The sequence below is a fragment of the Linepithema humile genome, chromosome 3, assembly GCF_040581485.1.
Source record: "Linepithema humile isolate Giens D197 chromosome 3, Lhum_UNIL_v1.0, whole genome shotgun sequence".
In the NCBI taxonomy this organism is placed as follows: domain Eukaryota; kingdom Metazoa; phylum Arthropoda; class Insecta; order Hymenoptera; family Formicidae; genus Linepithema; species Linepithema humile.
In genome coordinates, this window is record NC_090130.1 from 12,824,311 (window position 1) to 12,844,777 (window position 20,467).

The following is a 20,467-nucleotide window of genomic DNA, read 5'->3' on the forward strand; positions in this document are numbered from 1 at the left end:
AGAATCCGACGGGCGAATGGATGCGAGTACCGGGAGAAAGGGCAGAGAGACGAATTGAGAATTTTGAGAATACGAGCGAACAGAGTGCGAATACCGACGATTCCGAATATCTTCGATGGGAGATGGAACTTTGTTGAAGAGAGAAGGAAGTGATAGAGCAAGAGCTCTTGGTGGCACGACGAGAGATCGAACTGTTAAAGCGATCGCAAAACGCAAATATTGACGGGTGCGAGTCGGCAAGCGATACGGCAACTAGAAGTCCAATAATTTTAAATGAATCGGGTGCAATGAACGTGAGCGCGATTACGGGCCTATTGGGATATTTTGAGGGTGACAGTAGCATGTTTGCGGCATGAGAAAACCGTGTAAGATCCCTGCGAAATGCATATAGATTGACAGATGATGTGGCAAGAATTATGATTGGATCACGTCTGAAAGGCAGAGCGCAAGAATGGTTCCACTCGAATCCGAGTTATACAGAAATAACTATCGATGAACTTTTAGTCGAGTTGAAGAATATGTTCTTTCACGAACCGAGCAGAGTATACGCGAGAAGGCAATTCGAACAACGCGTGTGGCGAAGAGACGAGACCTTCAATGAGTACCTGCATCAAAAGGTGATAATGGGTAATCGGAAGATCGACGAAGTCGAGATGATCGAATACATAATCGAAAGGATTCCCGATCCGATGCTGCGAGATCAGGCACGAGTTCAGCGACTTAAAACCAGAAGAGCATTGTTAGAGGCGTTCGAGAGAATATCATTGCGCGGAAGGAGTCAGCAGGGTCCGCAACGGAGTACGAGGGAGTAACGGACGCAAGGAAGTAGCGAGGGGGAGAGACAGGATGGGACAAAAAGCGTAAGGCGATGTTATAGTTGCGGGGCACAGGGTCATTATGCAATAGATTGCTTTTTCAAAGCAAAAGGTATGAAGTGCTTTAATTGCGGAGAATTCGGACACATTGCGGCAAAATGTCAGAGAAAGAACGTTAGCGAAGTCAAAAATATGTGTGATATTTCCAGACAGGATCGCCGTAAATATTATAAAAATGTAAAAATTGTTAGTAAAAATCTAATTGCTTTGATTGACACGGGAAGTAATTTGTCGTTGATACGCGAAGAGCAGTATTTAAAATTAGGATTGCCAAGCTTGACACGTCGAGAGATCATATTTCACGGTATAGGCGCAGAAAATCATAAAACTATGGGCCAATTTAATGCGGAAATCGAGATTGACGACGAAAACTTAACGATAAGCCTGTCAATGGTGCCAAATGACTTGATGCGACACGATTTGCTCTTGGGAACCGATCTCCTTGACCAAGTAAATTTGTATGTTGAAGAAGGGAAAATTACGATGCGAAAACCGCGTTCGGAAATGCAAGCATCGGATAGTCTTCCAGAAATATTTAAAATAGATTGTATTAGCGAAGATAGCGATATCGATTTATCTCACGTGACTACCGAACATAGAGGCATTATAAAAGTTTTAATCGATAAGTATTGTTTGCGAGTGCGTCCGGAGTTTCTTTCGCACTCTGTTTATTTACGATTAATGAATCCACACGTTTATATAGCAAGTCTTTATTGCACACAAAATGCATCCTTTCATTTACAAGCCTCGCTTGGAACTCTCGCGGAGCGCCGCAACTCGGCCTCTTCTCTTACTAAATCGCAGCCGGAACTACTGACTACGCAACTCAATTTTCACACAAAAAATTAATAGAAATAAAATAAAGAATTTTATTATTAAACGCAAACATGCCGCCCGCCTTGACAAATATTCATATTTTCAACTTAACACTATTTTGATGTACGGCGAGAAATTAAAAAAAATAAAGTATAAAGTATCAAATTAACCAGTCTTGTCGATTTCACAATCTTCTGGAGGTAGAGGACAAACCTTTACAATAGGCCTCTTATAAATACTCTTACTGGTACGCACAGTTACAGTTCTTATTACATCATCCTGACCAGGATGAACGTCAACAATTTTCGCAAGCACCCATTTTAATGGCATAGTCTCATCTTCCTTTAACAGCACTAACTGTCCAATATGAAATATAACTCGCTTCTCTGTCTTCCATTTGATTCTGCCTTGACAAATAGTTAAATATTCTTTGGACCACCTAGACCAGAAATGTTGCTTCAAGCGTTCTACGAGTTGCCAACGAGAAAGTCTGTTCAGAGGTACCTCCTGAAGATCAGGTTTTGGATAGAACGTCAACGAATCTCCTATCAAGAAATGAGCTGGAGTCAATACGTTTAGATCCATTGGATCTCGGATAAAGGTGTTAACGGCCTTGAATTCAAAACTGCTTCTACTTGAGATAAAACTGTCGTCATCTCCATTAACGTAAGCGATGCATTTCCAACAGCACCTTTCAAGCATTTTTTCATGGATTGCACAGCTGCTTCCCACAATCCTCCAAAGTGAGGAGCTCTCGGAGGTATAAAATGCCAGGTTAAACGCTCTTCCGAAGCTGCGTGTTGAAGATTCTTATGAAATTCCGTGTCTTCAAATAAACACTGCAGTTCATTATCTGCGCCTTGGAAATTTTTTCCATTGTCAGAATACATGTTTACTATCTTTCCTCTTCTGGAAATAAATCTTTTCAACGCTCCAATGAAAGCCTCAGAAGTCATGTCTTCTACTAACTCCAAATGCACGGCTTTTGTAACCATACATACGAATACAGCAACATATGTTTTATACTGTTTGCTGTTTCGTCGTACTCTATTCCGTACTAGGAAAAGACCGCAATAATCTACACCAGTATTCTAGAAAGGTCTGACTGGATTGACCCTACAAGTCGGCAATTGTCCCATGATTTGCTGACTAGGCACAGGAGATGCTTTAACACATTTCACGCACTTTCTTATAATTCCTTTGACTCTGCTTCTTCCAGCTATAGGCCAAAATTCTTCTCTTACGAAGGCCAGCGTTGCCTGAACACCTGCATGAAATGATCTTTCATGCTTATCCTTTATAATTAATTTAGTAACAAAATGAGAAGACGGCAAAATAATGGGATGTCGGGCTTCTTCAAGCAGTCGTGAATTTTCCAATCTTCCTCCTACTCTTATAATATTGTTCTTATCTAAATACGGATTTAAACTGATTAATCTGGACGCTTTAGGAACATTTTCTTTACGCCTTAACAGTCTTATTTCATTTTTGAATTCTTCGTTTTGAACCATCTTTACTAAAACTAGTTGAGCTTCTTTTATTTCTAAAGCGGATACACAGCCTTTTTTCTGATTTTCTTTATCACATCTTGCATTATGAAAAAACCTTAGTATATAAACAATAATTCGTAATAACTTGCTTAGCGAGGAATATCTATTGTAATTTATAATCGGTTCTTGTAATGCGACAGCCGCAACCGTTATTTCCGCACGCCTTTCAGGTAAAGCTTCCATTAATAACTCTACATCTTCTAATGGCCATTCATTTTCGTTTAAATCCAACCATTTAGGACCTTTCCATCAAAGATCCGAACCTTTCAATTGTTCAGGAGTAACTCCTCGAGAAATTAAATCAGCGGGATTTTCTTTTGATTTCACGTGATGCCACTCAGAAGATGTCGAGCTATCTTGTATTTCACTAATCCTGTTAGCGACAAATGTCTTCCACCTTTTAGCAGGCGAACTTAACCAGGCTAAAACTATTTTAGAATCAGTCCAATAATAGCGCTTGTACACTCTCACGTTTAAACTGGTCACTACTTTATTCATCAGCCTTATCAAGAGAACAGCTCCACACAATTCTAACCGTGGCAGTGATAATGCCTTTAACGGGGCTACTCGGGATTTAGAACAAAGTAAAGCAGCGACTCTTTCATTATCCTTTAGATATATACAAGCACCGTAAGCTTGTTCGCTTGCATCACAAAAGCCATGTAATTGTATTTCAGAAATACTTTCCTTTGAAATTATTAATCTGGGAATCTCTATATACTCTAATAGATACAATTGAGATTTTATTTTGCACCAAGATTTATGAATCCTCATCGGTACCGACTCGTCCCATCCTATATTGCACGCCCACAAAGATTGTATTAAAATCTTTGCTGCGGTTATAACTGGACCAACTAAGCCTAGAGGGTCAAATAGCTTAGACACTTCAGATAACATAATTCTTTTCGTTACTTTATTTTCTAACTTTGCCAACGGACTTTTGTAATATAGTACATCCTTGTCCGGATTCCATAGAATACCTAATAATTTTGACTCTTGTTCTTTACTTAAATCTAACGATTTGCTTTCGACTTTCTCTAGCTCTAAACTAGCTATTATATTAGACTTCCATTTGTGTAATTCAAACCCTCCGCGTGATAGCAATTCAGTTATCTGATTTTTTAAATTTACAACCCCTTGCCGTATCGAAACCCGTTAGCAAATTGTTCATATAGAAATCTGTAAGAATGGATTTTGAGGCTAGAGGAAAGTTTTCTTTCTCTAGTTCAGCTAACTGATGCAAACATTTTATCGCTAAGAACGAAGCAGGTTTTGTTCCATATGTCACCGTGAGTAACTCGAATTGTTGCACTTGCATGCTAGGATGTTCCCGCCAAAAAATCGTCTGTAAAGGTGTGTGATCTTTATGAACTAAGATTTGCCTATACATCTTTTTTATATCTGCACATATCACGTACTTGAAACACCTGAATCTCATAATTATTGAAAATAAATCGGATTGAATTATTGGATCTTTGTATAATGCATCATTTAAAGACAAACCTTTGGAATCTTTGCTAGACGCATCAAACACTACCCGCGTTTTTGTTGTTGAAGCATCCTCTCTTACTACGGCTTGATGAGGAAGAAAAATTCTCTTTGCATTTAATGCAGGTTGTGACGATGCGCCTATCACTCATCGTCCCTACCAACCAAAACATAGGCGCGACCAGTATCGACGACAATGTAGCTCCCCAGCGTGGGGACCGCTCCCACCGTTATCGCTCGAGAGTGGGAGACCCAAGCCGGGTATATAAGCCAGCTCGGCCGACACTTCGCGCCCTGTCCCGATCCGGTATCCGACCAGACCACATCTCTGGGTGCTCCCGAGATATACTTGCTCCGACTTCCGCGACCGTCGACAGAGCCGGGTGCGCCCGCTCTGCTACCTGGGTTCTCCCGGTACTTGGCAGTTCGGCGATCGCCGCCGACCGAGGCGGGTTCTCCCTCTCGTTTACCAGGGTGCTCCCGGTATTCGGCGTTCCGGCGATTGCTGCCGACCGAGACGAGCTCGTCCTCTCGTTTACCAGGGTGCTCCCGGTAAACGACCCCTCCAATTCCGCCGCCGACAGGGTCGGGTTCTCCCGCTCTGCTGCCAGGGTTGCTCCCGGCATTCGGTCTCTCCGATTTCCCCACCGACAGGGCCGGGTTTTCCCGCCCTGAAGCCAGGGTTCTCCTGGCGCGTGGCGCGCTAGGCCGTCTTAACGGAGACGGGTGCTCCCTCTCCTGAGACCAGGGTTCTCCCGGCACGCGGTTGTATTATATAAAGTGTAGTTATCGTTAGTTTAGTGATCGCCGTAGACGTAAGAGAGATCGTCCGCGCAGAAGCGCGCATTGTATTCCTCAGACAACTAAATAAACGAAGCTTTAATATATCTCACGGAGTGATTGATCACGCTTCCCTCCTTCTCTCGAATCCTGACTCCGGCGAGCAGATCCGCGGCGTCGAGAAAGGCGAACCGTTAAAAGGTTCTTTAACTACTCTTATATGTCCTAACTCGATATATTTTTTCATGAAATTAACGTATTCTGATTTAAGATTAGGAGCCTTTGTAAATTTTCTTTCTAACATCTTAAGTCTTTTCATCGCTATATCTTCCAATTCTCCTAATTGATCTACCACCTTTTGATTCACGGGTAACTTTACTATAAATCTACCTTCTGCGTTCCTATCATAGCTATTCTTGAAATGTTCTTCCACATATTTGTCTTCGTCATTTAGATTTTCTTGACTTATACAATCTTCTACTTGCCAAAATCTATTTACCGCATTATACAAATCTTCTTCTGTACTGAAATTGCAAGCCGTTTGCAAACCTTTGTTATCGTGTACGTCAATGACTACTGATATTATCCAACCAAGCGTGGATTTTTGCAACGTGGGTTTGGTTTTACCGAGTTTTATCTGCCCTACACAGATGAGGTCCCAAAACTTTTCCGCGCCTATCAACAAATTTATTTCCCTTGATACATAAAATTCTGGATCAGCTAATCTGATATTGTTAGGTATATCTATTGCAGATCTATCTATTTTAATAGTCGGTAAATTCTGTGTGAGGCATGGTAAAACTACGCATTTTAGATCCGTACTAAAAGAGTCAAATCTCGAAGATATATTTAAATCAACAATTTTTAATGCACTAGAAACTTGCTGATTGATCCCATTAATTTTTATTTGAGTTTTGCTACCGCGTATTCCTAGTTTGTTTACGAATTTTTCTGTAACGAAATTTGACTGAGATCCGTTGTCTAACAACGCTCTTGCTTCAATGAATTGACCGTCTTTATCCCTTATTTTTATTACAGCGGTAGAGAGCAACACTTGCTTTAATTTACTGATTTCTTCCAATTTAGTATGATTGCATGAAACACTATTTAATTTATCTTTATCTTTACTCGCGTCTTGCTCTGACCTTTGTTTCAACTGTTTTTCTTTGTTCTCTTTATCCTTATCATTTTTCAAATGTAATAGAGAATTGTGTTTTTTATTGCATATTTTGCAGCTACTCGCTACACAATCCTTTGCCATATGATTATATCGCAGACAATTTAGACACAACCCTTTTGACTTTACATAATTAGTACGTTCTGCCACGGATAGAACCTGAAAGGCTTTACATCGATAAATCTGATGATTATCTTTGCAATAAGAACATCTCACGTTACTCGTAGTAGTATGTGCGGCTGTGATCTTATTGCGACCAGTGATACGTGAGCTTGTACTTACTTGATTTTGTTGACTTCGATTTGCGATCGCTTCCAACGTTTGACATCTTTTATTCAAGAATGATATTAATTCCTGGAAACTCGGCATTAGCGTAGGCTCTAACGTATTTTCCCATTCCTTTATTGATAAGATATCTAGCTTGCCGATCACTATATGAATAAGCAAATTGTCCCATTGTTGAGTGGGTCTCTTCAATGCCTGTAAAGCTCGAGTATGTTTTAATACACCATCTAGAACTTGCCTGATAACCGTACCATTTTCTTTTCTTACGATAGGTAAATCAAATATTGCCTTAATGTGCGTTTGAATAATTAATCTTTGATTGTCATATCTTTCTTGCAATCTAGTCCAAGCATTCTCGTAATTTAAGCCCGAAATTTCTAACAAAGATATAGTTTCTGCGGCCTCGCCTTTTAATGCCGACTTTAGATAATGAAATCTTTGTACGTCATTTAACGAACCGTTTGAATGTATTAATGAATTAAACACATCAAAGAAAGCATACCAATCTTCGTATAGACCAGAAAAGGTAGGCAACTCTATTTTGGGCAACCTAACAAAATTATTATTGTTGTTACGTGTATTTCTCTGCGAGTTATCTGATACTTCTTGACCTACTTGGTTTAATCTGTCCTCACTTATAGCTACTCCTATGTGACTCTTTATTAATTTTGTAGCAATTAATTTTAAGTGAAGAAATTTGTTTTCATAACCTTCTAACTTTTTGTCTAACTCGTCATCGCTTGCATTATCATCTAAAAGACCTATTTCCATTTGGACTTCTGATAGTGATTTCCATGTCTCCTCTGCTTTGCTTATTCTTAATTCAATCTCGTCAATGTCAACGTTACTCGAATTAATATCTTTAAAGAAATTTTCAGATCGCGTTAAACTAACTTTTAATATTCTTTTTCTTTGTTTCAATTTAGCTAAACATTCTTCGACTGAAGATGCCATGGTTATACGTTAATGATTATTATTCACGCTTAAACAATTTACTGAATTTTGCTTTTACTTATCTTAAACAGTGTGACTATTAGTGACTTAACGCTTTCGATTACTCTTGTTTTGCTTTGCTACATTCTTTTCGATGAGAATCCTTTGCTTCTTTGGTTCGATTTCCCGTGTTGAGATCCCTCGGTCTTCACGTATGCAGGAATAGACTCGCCCGCCTCGCTGGTGAAATGGACTCGTCCGCCTTGCAGGAATGTATTTTCGACTTTGTAATATAGAATCTTCGCTAAGATTCTACCGCTGCCTTGCGGCCTAATGTATGTGATTTCCTTTGTATTGGACAATCACTCTCTTCTTATAGACACCCGCGTGATGCTTGCAGGATATCCACAGGTTGCTTATGAGATCTCGTATTCCGACCGTTGTCGTTGCCACACCGATCTTCCGTATGTGTTCCGATCAATTTACAATTGATCCGGCTCGAAGGACCATGTTTGCGAGTGCGTCCAGAGTTTCTTTCGCACTCTGTTTATTTACGATTACTGAATCTACACGTTTATATAGCAAGTCTTTATTGCACACAAAATGCATCCTTTCATTTACAAGCCTCGCTTGAAACTCTCGCGGAGCGCCGCGACTCGGCCTCTTCTCTTACTAAATCGCAGCCGGAACTACTGACTACGCAACTCAATTTTCACACAAAAAATTAATAGAAATAAAATAAAGAATCTTATTATTAAACGCAAACAAGTATAATCCTAACAAAAAGCACGAGATAGAAATTAAAATGAATATAGTTCTTAGAGATAATGAACCAGTATATCAGAGACCTCAGCGCTTGTCACCCGGAGAGAAGGAACAGGTGAACGCGCACGTGAACGAGTGGCTGGCCAATGGTATCTCCAACCATCGCTTTTAGAATACGCGAGTCCAGTGGTTTTAGTAAAAAAAAAAGACGGGGGAAACAAGGTTGTGTGTCGATTATAGGCAGTTAAGCATAAGGATAATAAAAGATCGATACCCACTTCCGTTAATTGACAATCAGTTGGATGCTCTTCAAGGAGCTACGGTATTTAGTACAATTGACTTGAAGAACGGATTTTTCCATGTTTCGGTGGAAAAGGAGAGAAGAAGGTATACTTCTTTTATAATTCCAGACGGTCAATATGAATTCCTTTACGTGCCTTTCGGTTTATGTAACTCCGGCAATATTCCAGAAGTTCATAAATTGGGTATTTAGGGATTTGATTAAAGACGGCGTGGTTTTGACATACATGGACGATTTAATTATTCCGTCCACGGATTTTGAAATCGCGTTAGTAAATCTTGAGAAAACCTTGTGCGTTGCCGAAGACTTTGGATTAAATATTAACTGGAAAAAGTGTCAATTTCTACAGACTAAAATCGAATTTTTAGGTCATATTATTGAGAAAGGTACGGTGCGCCCTACCGAAAGTAAAACCGAAGCCGTGATGAAATTTCCGCAGCCGGAAAACGCGAAGCAAATACAAAGCTTTTTAGGTCTAACGGGATACTTCCGTAAATTTATTAAAGATTATGCGCTAGTTGCCAGACCTCTGAGTAATTTATTGAAAGCGGATACAAAATTTGAATTTGGTGTGAAAAAAAAAAAAACTTTTGATCGATTAAAATTCATATTAAGTACTAAGCCAGTATTGAAATTATATAAACAAAAAGCAGAAACGGAATTATACACGGATGCCTCCATGTACGGTTACGGCGCTATACCCACATAGCAAAATTTCATCCTACGGATGTCCGTGGGATGTAATGTAAAGGATTTTCAGATATCTCTGGGATGTCTGTACAAAGCCGTAGGATATCCGTAGGGCATCCGTGGGATATCCGAATGTCCGCTTTTCAGATATCCGTAGGACATCCAAAAATAAATCCCTGGGATATCCCTGGGATATCCTACATATGATTAAATTAGATCCCAACAATGTCCCCTGGATATTTTTTTTTATCCAGATAAAATCCAAATAAAATTATTGAATATAGGATGGTGTTAATAATCCGATCTTATATTCGAAATCATTTTAAAACCTCATTCAATCAACAAAATGGTTGCGCAACATTATTTCATTAGTTGAATGAAATCATAAGACGATTCTAAATATAAAATTGGACTATAAATACCACCCAGAAAAATATCTATTTTAAATGTTTATTTAAAATGCCTTTAAAAAATATATTTTTTTTAAAGATTTAAACAGAAATTGTTTAGTTTTAAGTTAAGGAAGCAATAAAACAGTAATCTTAATAAGTAACGTCACTCTCTTTCTCTCTCGAAAAGTTTCATATTAATTATTATTTATATTTTAAAAATTTACGACAATCTCGCTTTAATGACACCACTATCAAGATATTGTTTTATTACTATTTTTTATTACTCCTTTAAAACTAAAGAATTTTTGAAACATTTTTTCAAAATACATATTTTTTTCAAATATTTTATATAGACATTTGACATGTAAGTATCTTTATGAGCATAAAGGAAAGATTATTAGCAAAATTTCTAAAAATAAAAGCTTCTAATATATTACATTATTTTAAGAATAGACACATTTCAAAAAAGGTAAAGTACGTATAAGTAATATAAATAATAGTACATTTGAAGCACATTTTATTATAAAATATGTAATTTTTTTTTTAATTTTTTATTTACTATATAATGTAAAAATAGTCACGATAAAAATAAAATTTGTATATATAAAAACGAAAACTAAAGATACGTCTTGTACATTTCAAAATTGCACTAGTCACAGTGTTAGATATAAATTAATAAACTTGATATTACTAAAAAGTATAACTTAATATGAATAATATTACATACATAATATTTTATACATAAAATTGCTAATATTATGTATAATTTATACACATGAACAAAATATAAAAAAAAAGTATTAAATATTTTATTGTGCAGCATTCAGTTTTTTTATTTTTTCAATTGCATGACGAAGTCATGATTTAATTGGTTCCGAAATTTCGTGCTCAGTAGCTTGCGGGTATTTTAATTGAACTGTACCTACAAATACGTATAAACATTTATATAACATAAATATAAACATATACCTCTCAATATATTTTTAATTTTTTTAAACCAGATGTTTAATGAATTAGATGGAAAGTTAATCTAATTTTTATAATTTAATAACTAAATCTAATGTATGTATTATATGTATATGCATTATGTATAGATTTATTAGTGTAAATATCTATGTGTTTAAGTGTTTGTTTATGTATTTGTATGTGTGGGTATATATATATATATATATATATATATATATATATATATACGTAGTATATATTCACTAAACTTACATTCACTAAATTTATTAACAAAACAAACATTTATATTTCCTACATATACATAATTCTTGTCATTTTTCAAAGAACTAGTTATTCTTAAAGATGCATGTATTATGTTACCTTGTTTATGCCATAAGTTAAGAATATTATGTTACCTTGTTTACGCAATAATTAATGATGACTTAAATATTAGTATCTATAGTCTTTTTTTTACTGTAAATAAGCAAACTCTTCCTGCAATATAATTTAAAACAATAATATTGAATCCTATTTTCACTATACTATACATATACATAATATTACATACGTAAAACTAACTTATTTGTAAAAATTATATACATATATATATATATATATATATGTATATATATATATATATATATATATATATATAATTGTGCTATAAATATATATATAGCACAAAAATTAATATAAAATATATAAATAAAAATTGTAGTAGCGGTGTTCTACTAACCAACATCTCTCAAACATAACCTTATTTATGATATATATTTAGAAAGATGACCTGCATATGATATAATAATTTTAGATTTTAATAATTATCTGTCAATTTAATAGTTCCTGACGCCTTATATTATCGCTTATGCGCCTTTTTCCGTTTTTTAAGGGAGAATCATAGCACAAAACTCACACTTCACTGTCTGCGTTAATCTCAATGTTCACCGATCTACGACACTAGAATTTGATTTGAGTTGTCGATTCGAGAAAGGTTAGGTAATCAAAAAGCGGTAATCTTATACAGTAATGGGAGAAAGTTCCGTAACGGTCAAATATCTTGGAAATTAATGATTATGGAAGAAAATGTTTAATACAAAAGTTTTAATATATTAAGTGGTCTATTATATGGTTATATTGAAATGACCTTCATGTGATCTTGAAGGACACCGCAAAGGTCAACTTTGAAATCTTAAATGGAAACTCCTATTTTCTATTACATATTCTTAAAGCTGGTGTCAAGACGTTTCCGAAACACTATAATGAAGTTATTTTTTATTAAATACTTTTCGAGTTATGAGGCTTGAAAGTGTTACAGCATTTTGACATAAAATACAAAATATCTTGTAAAACATTCAATTTTCAGGAATCCTACCTTAATACTTTTATGCATAAAATAATGAGACGAATCAATTGATATAAAGAAAACATTGTTGCTTTTAAAAAAAAATATGCAGCTGCATGTTGCAAATTACATATTTTTTCTTCTGAAAGATTTCTGAAAATTGAATGTTTTACAAGATATTTTGTATTTTATGTCAAAATGCTGTAACTTTCAAGCCTCATAACTCGAAAAGTACTTAATAAAAAATAATTTTATTATATTGTTTCGGAAACGTCTTAACACCAGCTTTAAGAATATGTAATAGAAAATAGGAGATTCTATTTAAGATTTCAAAGTTGACCTTCGCGGTGTCTTTCAAGGTCACATGAAGGTCATTTCAATATAACCATATAATAGACCATTTGATATACTAAAACTTTTGTATTGAACATTTTCTTCCATAATCATTATTTTCCAAGATATTTGACCATTACGGAACTTTCTTCCATCACTGTATATACTGGCTTCTCGAACCAAGAACTCGATGACCAAGTTCTAGTATCGTCATATAATAGAAATAAATATTTTCTCTATATATACTTGTACTTTGCTCTTAACAAATGGACGGATTAAAATTATATTTGTATGTTATATGTGTGTTTACGCATGCACACAAAATTAAATTTGTTCTCTGTTCAAATTAAGCAAAAAAATGTCTTACTAAAAAATATTTATGTAAGAAATCTTTTGCTAAATTTGAAGAAACAGCAATTTTAATGTACGTATATTTTTTGTGCTAGAAATATCTTTAGGAAATCCTACGAATAACTATTTATTATCGATCTGTATCATTCGAATCATTTTGATCAAAATGGGATGTCCTGCGGAGATCGTACATAAGATATCCACAGGACATGCTACACGGGATATCCTCAGGTAATCCTACGGATAACGTTTTGTTCTGGATCAAACTGGGACTATTTCGATCAAATTGGGATGTCCTGGGGAGATCTTTGCTATGTGGGTATTATTTCAGAAATGTGACGACGATAATGCACTACATCCAATATATTATGCGAGCGGAAAAACGACCGATGCCGAGATGAAATACACGAGTTACGAATTGGAAACGTTAGCGATAATAAAGGCGCTGCGAAAATTTAGAATTTATTTATTAGGAATTACTTTTAAAATTGTTACTGATTGCCAGGCGTTCTCATTGACAATGAATAAGAAAGATCTCTGTGTTCGCGTCGCCAGATGGGCTTTGTTACTTGAAGAATTTGATTATAGTATAGTACATTGCCTAGGCAAAAATATGATCCCACACAGCACAGAAAGTTGAAATAACGTCGCTGAGACGTTGCAATGTTGAATGTTGAAGTATAAAGGTTTTTTCAACATTGAATCTATGTTGATTTTGCTATATTGATTGTTAAATGTTGCTATAACGTAGAAACAACATTTAACAATTATTATCTTTTGAAATAATATAATAATTATTACAATAATTATTAATAAGAAATAATAATATAATTATATATATATATATATATATATATATGTATGTCAATCGTATACTTCGACGACAATTTTAGGCACGCATTGGCAGCTTCGACGACTTCTGGCTACTTTGACGACCGTCGTTAAAATTTTTACCGTTTAATCGTATACTTTGGCGACTGTCGTTAAATTAACCCGTAATAGTGAAAAGGAGATTTTCACGACACTGTATAGTTTGACGACATGCAGTACAGTGGCGATTTTGACGACGTTAAAAAAAACTGTATTATTGTAAAAACTTATTTCATCTTAACGAAAACGCATTTATTTGATATAATTTAAGTTAGAAACAAAATATACAATGTTTATTTGTCCCAAACAAAATTCGGAGAGTTTATAAAATGTTAAAAAATATGATATATCATTTCAGCTACATATTTTTTCTTAAAGACAACTATGTTTTTTACACCAATTGATTCCTCTTATTATTTTGTGCATAAAAGTGTTAAGGTAAGATAATTGAAAAATGAATAACAAGAAATTTTATAGTTTATGTAAAATTAAAGTATAAAATATCTCGTAAACCATTCATTTTCTGGCCATCCTACCCTAAAAGCTGTCGTATATATAATTAATTATATTATATACTATATTTTATCATATTTTACATATATTATACTATATATACTATATATATTATTAGATATACTATATATATTGTAAAAAAATAAAAAAAATATTTAAAAAATAAAAATATTTATTAAAAACGCAAAAAAACTTGGCGCTGCTACACCTCAAAGTGATGAAATTAACATGTAGTTTACTGTAGCAGCGCCAAGTTTTTTTGCGTTTTTTAATAAATATTTTTATTTTTTAAATATTTTTTTTATTTTTTTACAATATATATAGTATATCTAATAATATATATAATATATATAGTATAATATATGTAAAATATGATAAAATATAATATATAATATAATTAATTATATATACAACAGCTTTAAGTACAAGAGTTTTATAGAAGAGTTTTATAGAAATAGTGTACAAGTTTTTTCATAGTTCTTTAGTCCCACTTGGTGCCATTTCCTGATATCATATTTTTTTGTAAAAAGTATATAGGATAGCTTTTTTGAAAATTTTAATATATATGACAGGTTTTTTTGAAAGGTTTAATATATACGACAATTTTTTTGAAAAGTAAAACAATACTGTTTTGTTTTAGTTGTAACAAGAACGTGTACTTGGCGCCTTTTTTTACCTTTTTTTAAAAAAGGTAATTTTTTGATAGATATCATTTCTTTTTTTTTAATAATATATATACGACAGTTTTTTTTATTTAATATATACAACAATTTTTTTGAAAGGTAAAACACTGTTTTGTTTTGATTGTAATAAAATTGACTGGAAATTATAAATATTGTTGGAACTAACTTAGTATACATAGAACAGAAATATTAAACTTTGAGTTATTTTATTTTATTTATTTTAGACAAATCATACACTAAAGTCTCTAAACAATTGTCACATAAGGCATAGTGATAATTAGTATGATTGTATAAATTTTAATTTTATCATACTTTCTGTCAAAAAAGCACATGATTCGAGACTTTAGTGTATGATTTGTCCAAAATAAATAAAATTAAATATCAAAGTTTAATATTTTTGTTCTATGTATACTAAATTAGTTCTAACAATATTTATCATTTCCAGTCAATTTCATTCTGTTCTGTCTGTCCACTAACCACAGAATACTGAGGCCTACGTTCGGAAACCTCACACTCTGTGTAGTGTGGTGATTTTCAGTGGAGAAGTAGTGGGGATATCGTGTGCCTTCGGGTGTAGAGTGTTTCCGAACAGTTGGTTGTGCGTTGATGGATATTTTGATTTCGATCGTGTCATCCGGACAATCTATAGTGACACTAAAATCTAATTGTGTTCGCGTTTCGATCTCCTTGTCCCACGATCAATCTTTTTAATTTCAATCTAGGAATCTCAGGAATTTTTTGGCGCACGCACTTCTAAGTATTATATAATTACAAAATATGTACTCATATCAGTCGCTACATTATACGACAAATGCAAATTTATAAATGTATGTAGGTTCATATATTGCGATTTGTATATAATTTTCAAAGCTAAGCAGTTTTATTTTTCCTAGTGAATATCTTTGCCATTCTAAGGTTACGTTCGAAAACGTTACTCTTGAATCACACTGACTCCCCTTGCTTTTTCGGCGAGTGGTTTCGTGGCACACTGGTGGTACTCGTTCAACGTTTTCGAACGATTCACCCGAATGCACATTAAGTACCACTAACGTGTTTCCGAACGGTTATTGTGTGTTGGTGTGCACACAGTGTGTGTTTCCGAACGCAGCCTAAGAGTGTTGTCAACATGTCTTGCTACACTTCTGCACTTTAAGATCGAAAAAAATTTTTTTCATAAATAATACTATTATTTTGATATACACTATCTTTATTCGTCTCCACAACACGTTATATATACATTTTACGACCGATATTAATTATATCAACGTTAATTAATATCATCAAAGCTGCGAGCTGACAGGTCTGAGCGCTGCCATATTAGAAATAGAAAAGGAAAGACGTCTTTTAGAAAAAGAAATCTGAACGCATTAGTTGAGTGCGTTCTGATTGGTTGCGTGCTGACGACGCTGACCAATAAGACATGCGTTACATTTTAGCGTGACATCCGAGAAAAATAATGATTTTTTAGATTTCTCGACTTTGGATGCATATATCTTGATTTATAAAGCACACAGAGCAAAAACAAGCATATTTTTCTTATGTAATTTGGGTATGCGCTTTCGATTAAACCTATTACCAACTGAATCGGCCCAGCCGTTATTGAGGTCCGATAATCTCGGCTCATCTGAACCTTCCGTCTCGCGTAAAGATACACGGTCGGTCTTGCGCTGCGCGTGAACTTGGCGCGAGACACTACCGTGTCTCTTGATAATTATACTGTACCTTTTCGCAAATAAAACTTCGGATATTGCTAAAATAATCAAGTTTCTTCCAGTTAACACAAAAGTACGCCTACTCAATGTCATTTTGTTGGAAGATTATAAGATTTGGAAGATTTACAGATATTATTGGGTTTTTAGTATCAAACATATCTATAATATGTATTTATTTGCAAATCTTGATCATCCAACAAAGTAACATTGAGAAAGCATATTTTCTTATTAACTTGAAGGAGTTTAATTATTTTAGAAACATGGAGCAAGTTTTTATGAGTATTTAATACGATACATTATAATTAGGAGCAAGTATTTTTTATATTTTCATAGTGATTACAATACAAGAGTATACAAACGCAACGTAAGTCTGACAATTTACCAATTATTATTCAATCTCTTTTATCTTCAGTAAGATCTTAAATTTAAACTTTATATTAAATAATGTTACATTTTATCATAAGTATTTGATAATAATGCAGTCTTGCTTTTTACTTTTATATTAGATATTAATACATCAATAAGTTTTAACGATGAAAATAGAAACAACAAAGATTGAGAATTCGTACATCAATTTTGTCAGAATAATTGTCATCATCAGTATTCAGTCTTTTATTAGGTTGAGTGAATAGTTAGGGTGACGTCCCATGGTATGTATTTTTTGCGGAACGCGTATCGCGTAACCAATCAGAAGCTTTGTATAAGCATAACAAAACATCATTTCATTTATACTATGCTACTGATTGGTTACGCGATACGCGTTCCGCGAAAAATACAAGCCATGGGACGTAACCCTTAGAAAACACAATAGCATATGTTGCAAAAAATGCATTATTTTTAGTAAAACTGCACAGATCTCACAACTAAAAATAAAAAAAATTGATTAATTACTGGAATACTATTAGGCATATATTTCGTGTATATTCTATATATACTCTTGTATTATAAACAATTAGGCACGATTGCACCAACGTTATTTTGGCTTTAAGCGAGATTTAAATATGTATTTGTCTTCATTTATTTAAAAAAAAAGATAAAGATAGACACATATTTAAGTCTCGCTTAAATTCAAAATAATGCTTGTGCAATCTAGCCTTAAACAATAAAAAAAAATTAGCTTCTAATTATAATGTATCTCATTAAATACATTTAAAAACTTGCTCTATATAACTATACAACAAATAATTATATGGAAATAGTAATCTTTGTTAATACGGTTAAGTGATGCAGCTCAAGAAGATAGCGAAGAATTTAAAGTTTATTAATTGGAGTAATTGTTTATACACTTGGCAAATAAAGTTTGTAAAAAAAGAACAGATCATGAGATGAAGTATACTCCTGTTTATGCCAGATATAAATTCACATGCTTTACATATGTTTTTGAAAGTGGTCTTGAATGTTCTTTTCACAAATACACTGATAAAGGATGTGAATGCTGCAGTCAATCTGTGCTACAGCAATGGGTATAGACATTTTGCGAAGAATTATGTAAATCACTTGAAGTAATTATGCATCCAAAAATACATTATTCCATATAATTGAAAAATTACTGCATAGATTTCACAACTGAAAATAAAAGAGATTGATTAATGACTGAAATACATATTATTAAGCATATATGTTGCGCATACTCTATATATACTCTTGTATTATAAACAAAAAAAGTACTTGCTTCTAATTATAATGTATCCTATTACATACACTTAAGAACTTGCTCCGTGTTGCTAAAATAACCATGCTCCATTATGTAAGCACAAAAGAATGCTTATTCAACGTCACATCGTCGGAAGAACAAGATTTGGACTTATGGATCCACTTACAAAGCACAACAATATTACTTTCACCTCCTTAAAATTAAAATAAACAAAATATGATAATAAGTATGTAGCGCAACATTAAGATCTGATTCGTACAGCAATTATACCAGAATAATTGTCATCATCAGCATTCATTCTTCCTTTAGGTTGAGTGAATAGTCAGAAAACACAATTTTTAAAATTACGATCTCATATTGCAGTTACATCTTTCCCCTTAAGTACTAATACATGTTGTACAGACAGCATATGCATTATTTTGAGCAAAATTGTAGAGATCTCATCACTGAAAATAAAGGAGATTGATTAATGGTTGGAATACTGTTAAGTTTATGCTGCATATATTTCTACATACCCTTGTATTATAAACTATACTGCACAAAAAAATACTTGCTTCTAATTGTAACGTATCTTATCTTATTATCTTATTACGTACACTTGCCACATTTCGCGTAAAGAACCAAATTCCTTTAAGTTAGCACAAAATATGCTTACTTAATGTCACTTCGTGGGAAGATTTAAAAGATTTGCAGATATGTTTGATATTAAAAAAACACGATAATGAAGTATTAAGACAATGATACACGTGAGGTTAAGATATCTTTCATGCAATGTAGAGAAACGTAGGATTGCAATATCTTTATTTCTTATATATAGATATGTATTTTTGTTTTTTGTATGCTGTTATGTCTGTAAACAATTAATCATTCTACTTACATTTCTGTAAGACTTCCTAATCTTGTTCTTTATACAAAGTAACATTGAGAAAGCATTCTTGCCAATTTGAAGAAGTTTAATTATTATTTTACAACATAAAGCAAGCTTTCATGTGTATGTAATATAATACATTGGGTTTGTTCTTTTTAGCTGCAACAGGACTTACTAAAACACAATAGTACAAGCCAATCTGTCCTGTACTACTCTTGCATGCAGTTAGATCAAGTCTATAATTGATGTCGTAAGCTTTAAGTCATCAGAAATTAATCAATCACAAACGAATAAGTAGAGAACAATCTGTGATGATTCGCAACTTCTTACGGCTTAAGGATTACTAGACTTATTGTACATTCGTTCTTTTCAAAACAGATTTCGTAATTTCATATAATGTCACCGCCGTGTAACAAATTATTATTTCTTTTACAGAAAAAAATTTAAATGTAAATTATACAGAAAAACGAAATAATCTTAACAATGTCCCAATAATTAATTAATCTCTTTTATTTACAGACATAAATGTTTTATATCACTGTGATTGCATAAAATAAACCAGTAAAAATTAACTATTTATTAACTATTTATATGTCCGGTATTTTTCAATTTCAGTCGTAGTTATTTGCATTTAAATTTAACGAAACGTACTCATGCGTGTCCGCGCCTGTTTGTGCATGTTCCTATGTGTTCGTACATGGACGTGCATGCATGAGCAAGCATGCGTACGCTCGTGACTGTGTATGAGAGAAATCTATATTAATCATGATAACCTCCTCTATTAAAATTAATCTGAATAAAAATTGATAAAAATGTACGCTTTAGTCAAATTTTTTAATAATATTTTATTGAATATTATCAAAAAATTTGTTATGTGTGTAAGTCAAACACAATCATTGTTAAAAAAGATATTACCAAAGCGTTATATAGTGATAGACGTAGATACCCAGTGAACGTTTTAGCAAGAAATGGCAAGGATCATATTTTCTAACTATATGATTAATTTAGCAACACGGGGTAAGTACTTAAGTGAATGTAATAAGATACATTATAATTAGAAGCAAGTGTTTTTTTTGTTTAATTGTTTATAATACAAGTATACATATATAAAGTATATGTAACACATATGCTTCATCGTATTTCA

At 33.6% G+C, this 20,467-nt stretch overlaps 2 long non-coding RNA genes across 3 annotated transcripts; both read right to left on the reverse strand.

Moving 5' to 3' along the window:
• Positions 1 to 10,915: 10,915 nt before the first annotated feature.
• LOC136998619 (uncharacterized) lies at positions 10,916 to 12,141 on the reverse strand. Its single transcript, XR_010889205.1, has 2 exons — positions 11,734 to 12,141; positions 10,916 to 11,492 (listed from the first exon to the last, which is right to left on the reverse strand). It is a non-coding gene; the product is annotated as an uncharacterized lncRNA (long non-coding RNA).
• Positions 12,142 to 17,278: 5,137 nt separating this feature from the next.
• Positions 17,279 to 19,619, reverse strand: LOC136998357 (uncharacterized). Of its 2 annotated transcripts, XR_010888918.1 has the most exons (3): positions 19,333 to 19,619; positions 18,726 to 18,901; positions 17,279 to 18,648 (listed from the first exon to the last, which is right to left on the reverse strand). It is a non-coding gene; the product is annotated as an uncharacterized lncRNA (long non-coding RNA). The 2 variants fall into 2 exon arrangements; XR_010888917.1 differs by having other exon boundaries at positions 18,726 to 19,619.
• Between the last annotated feature and the right edge of the window lie 848 nt (positions 19,620 to 20,467).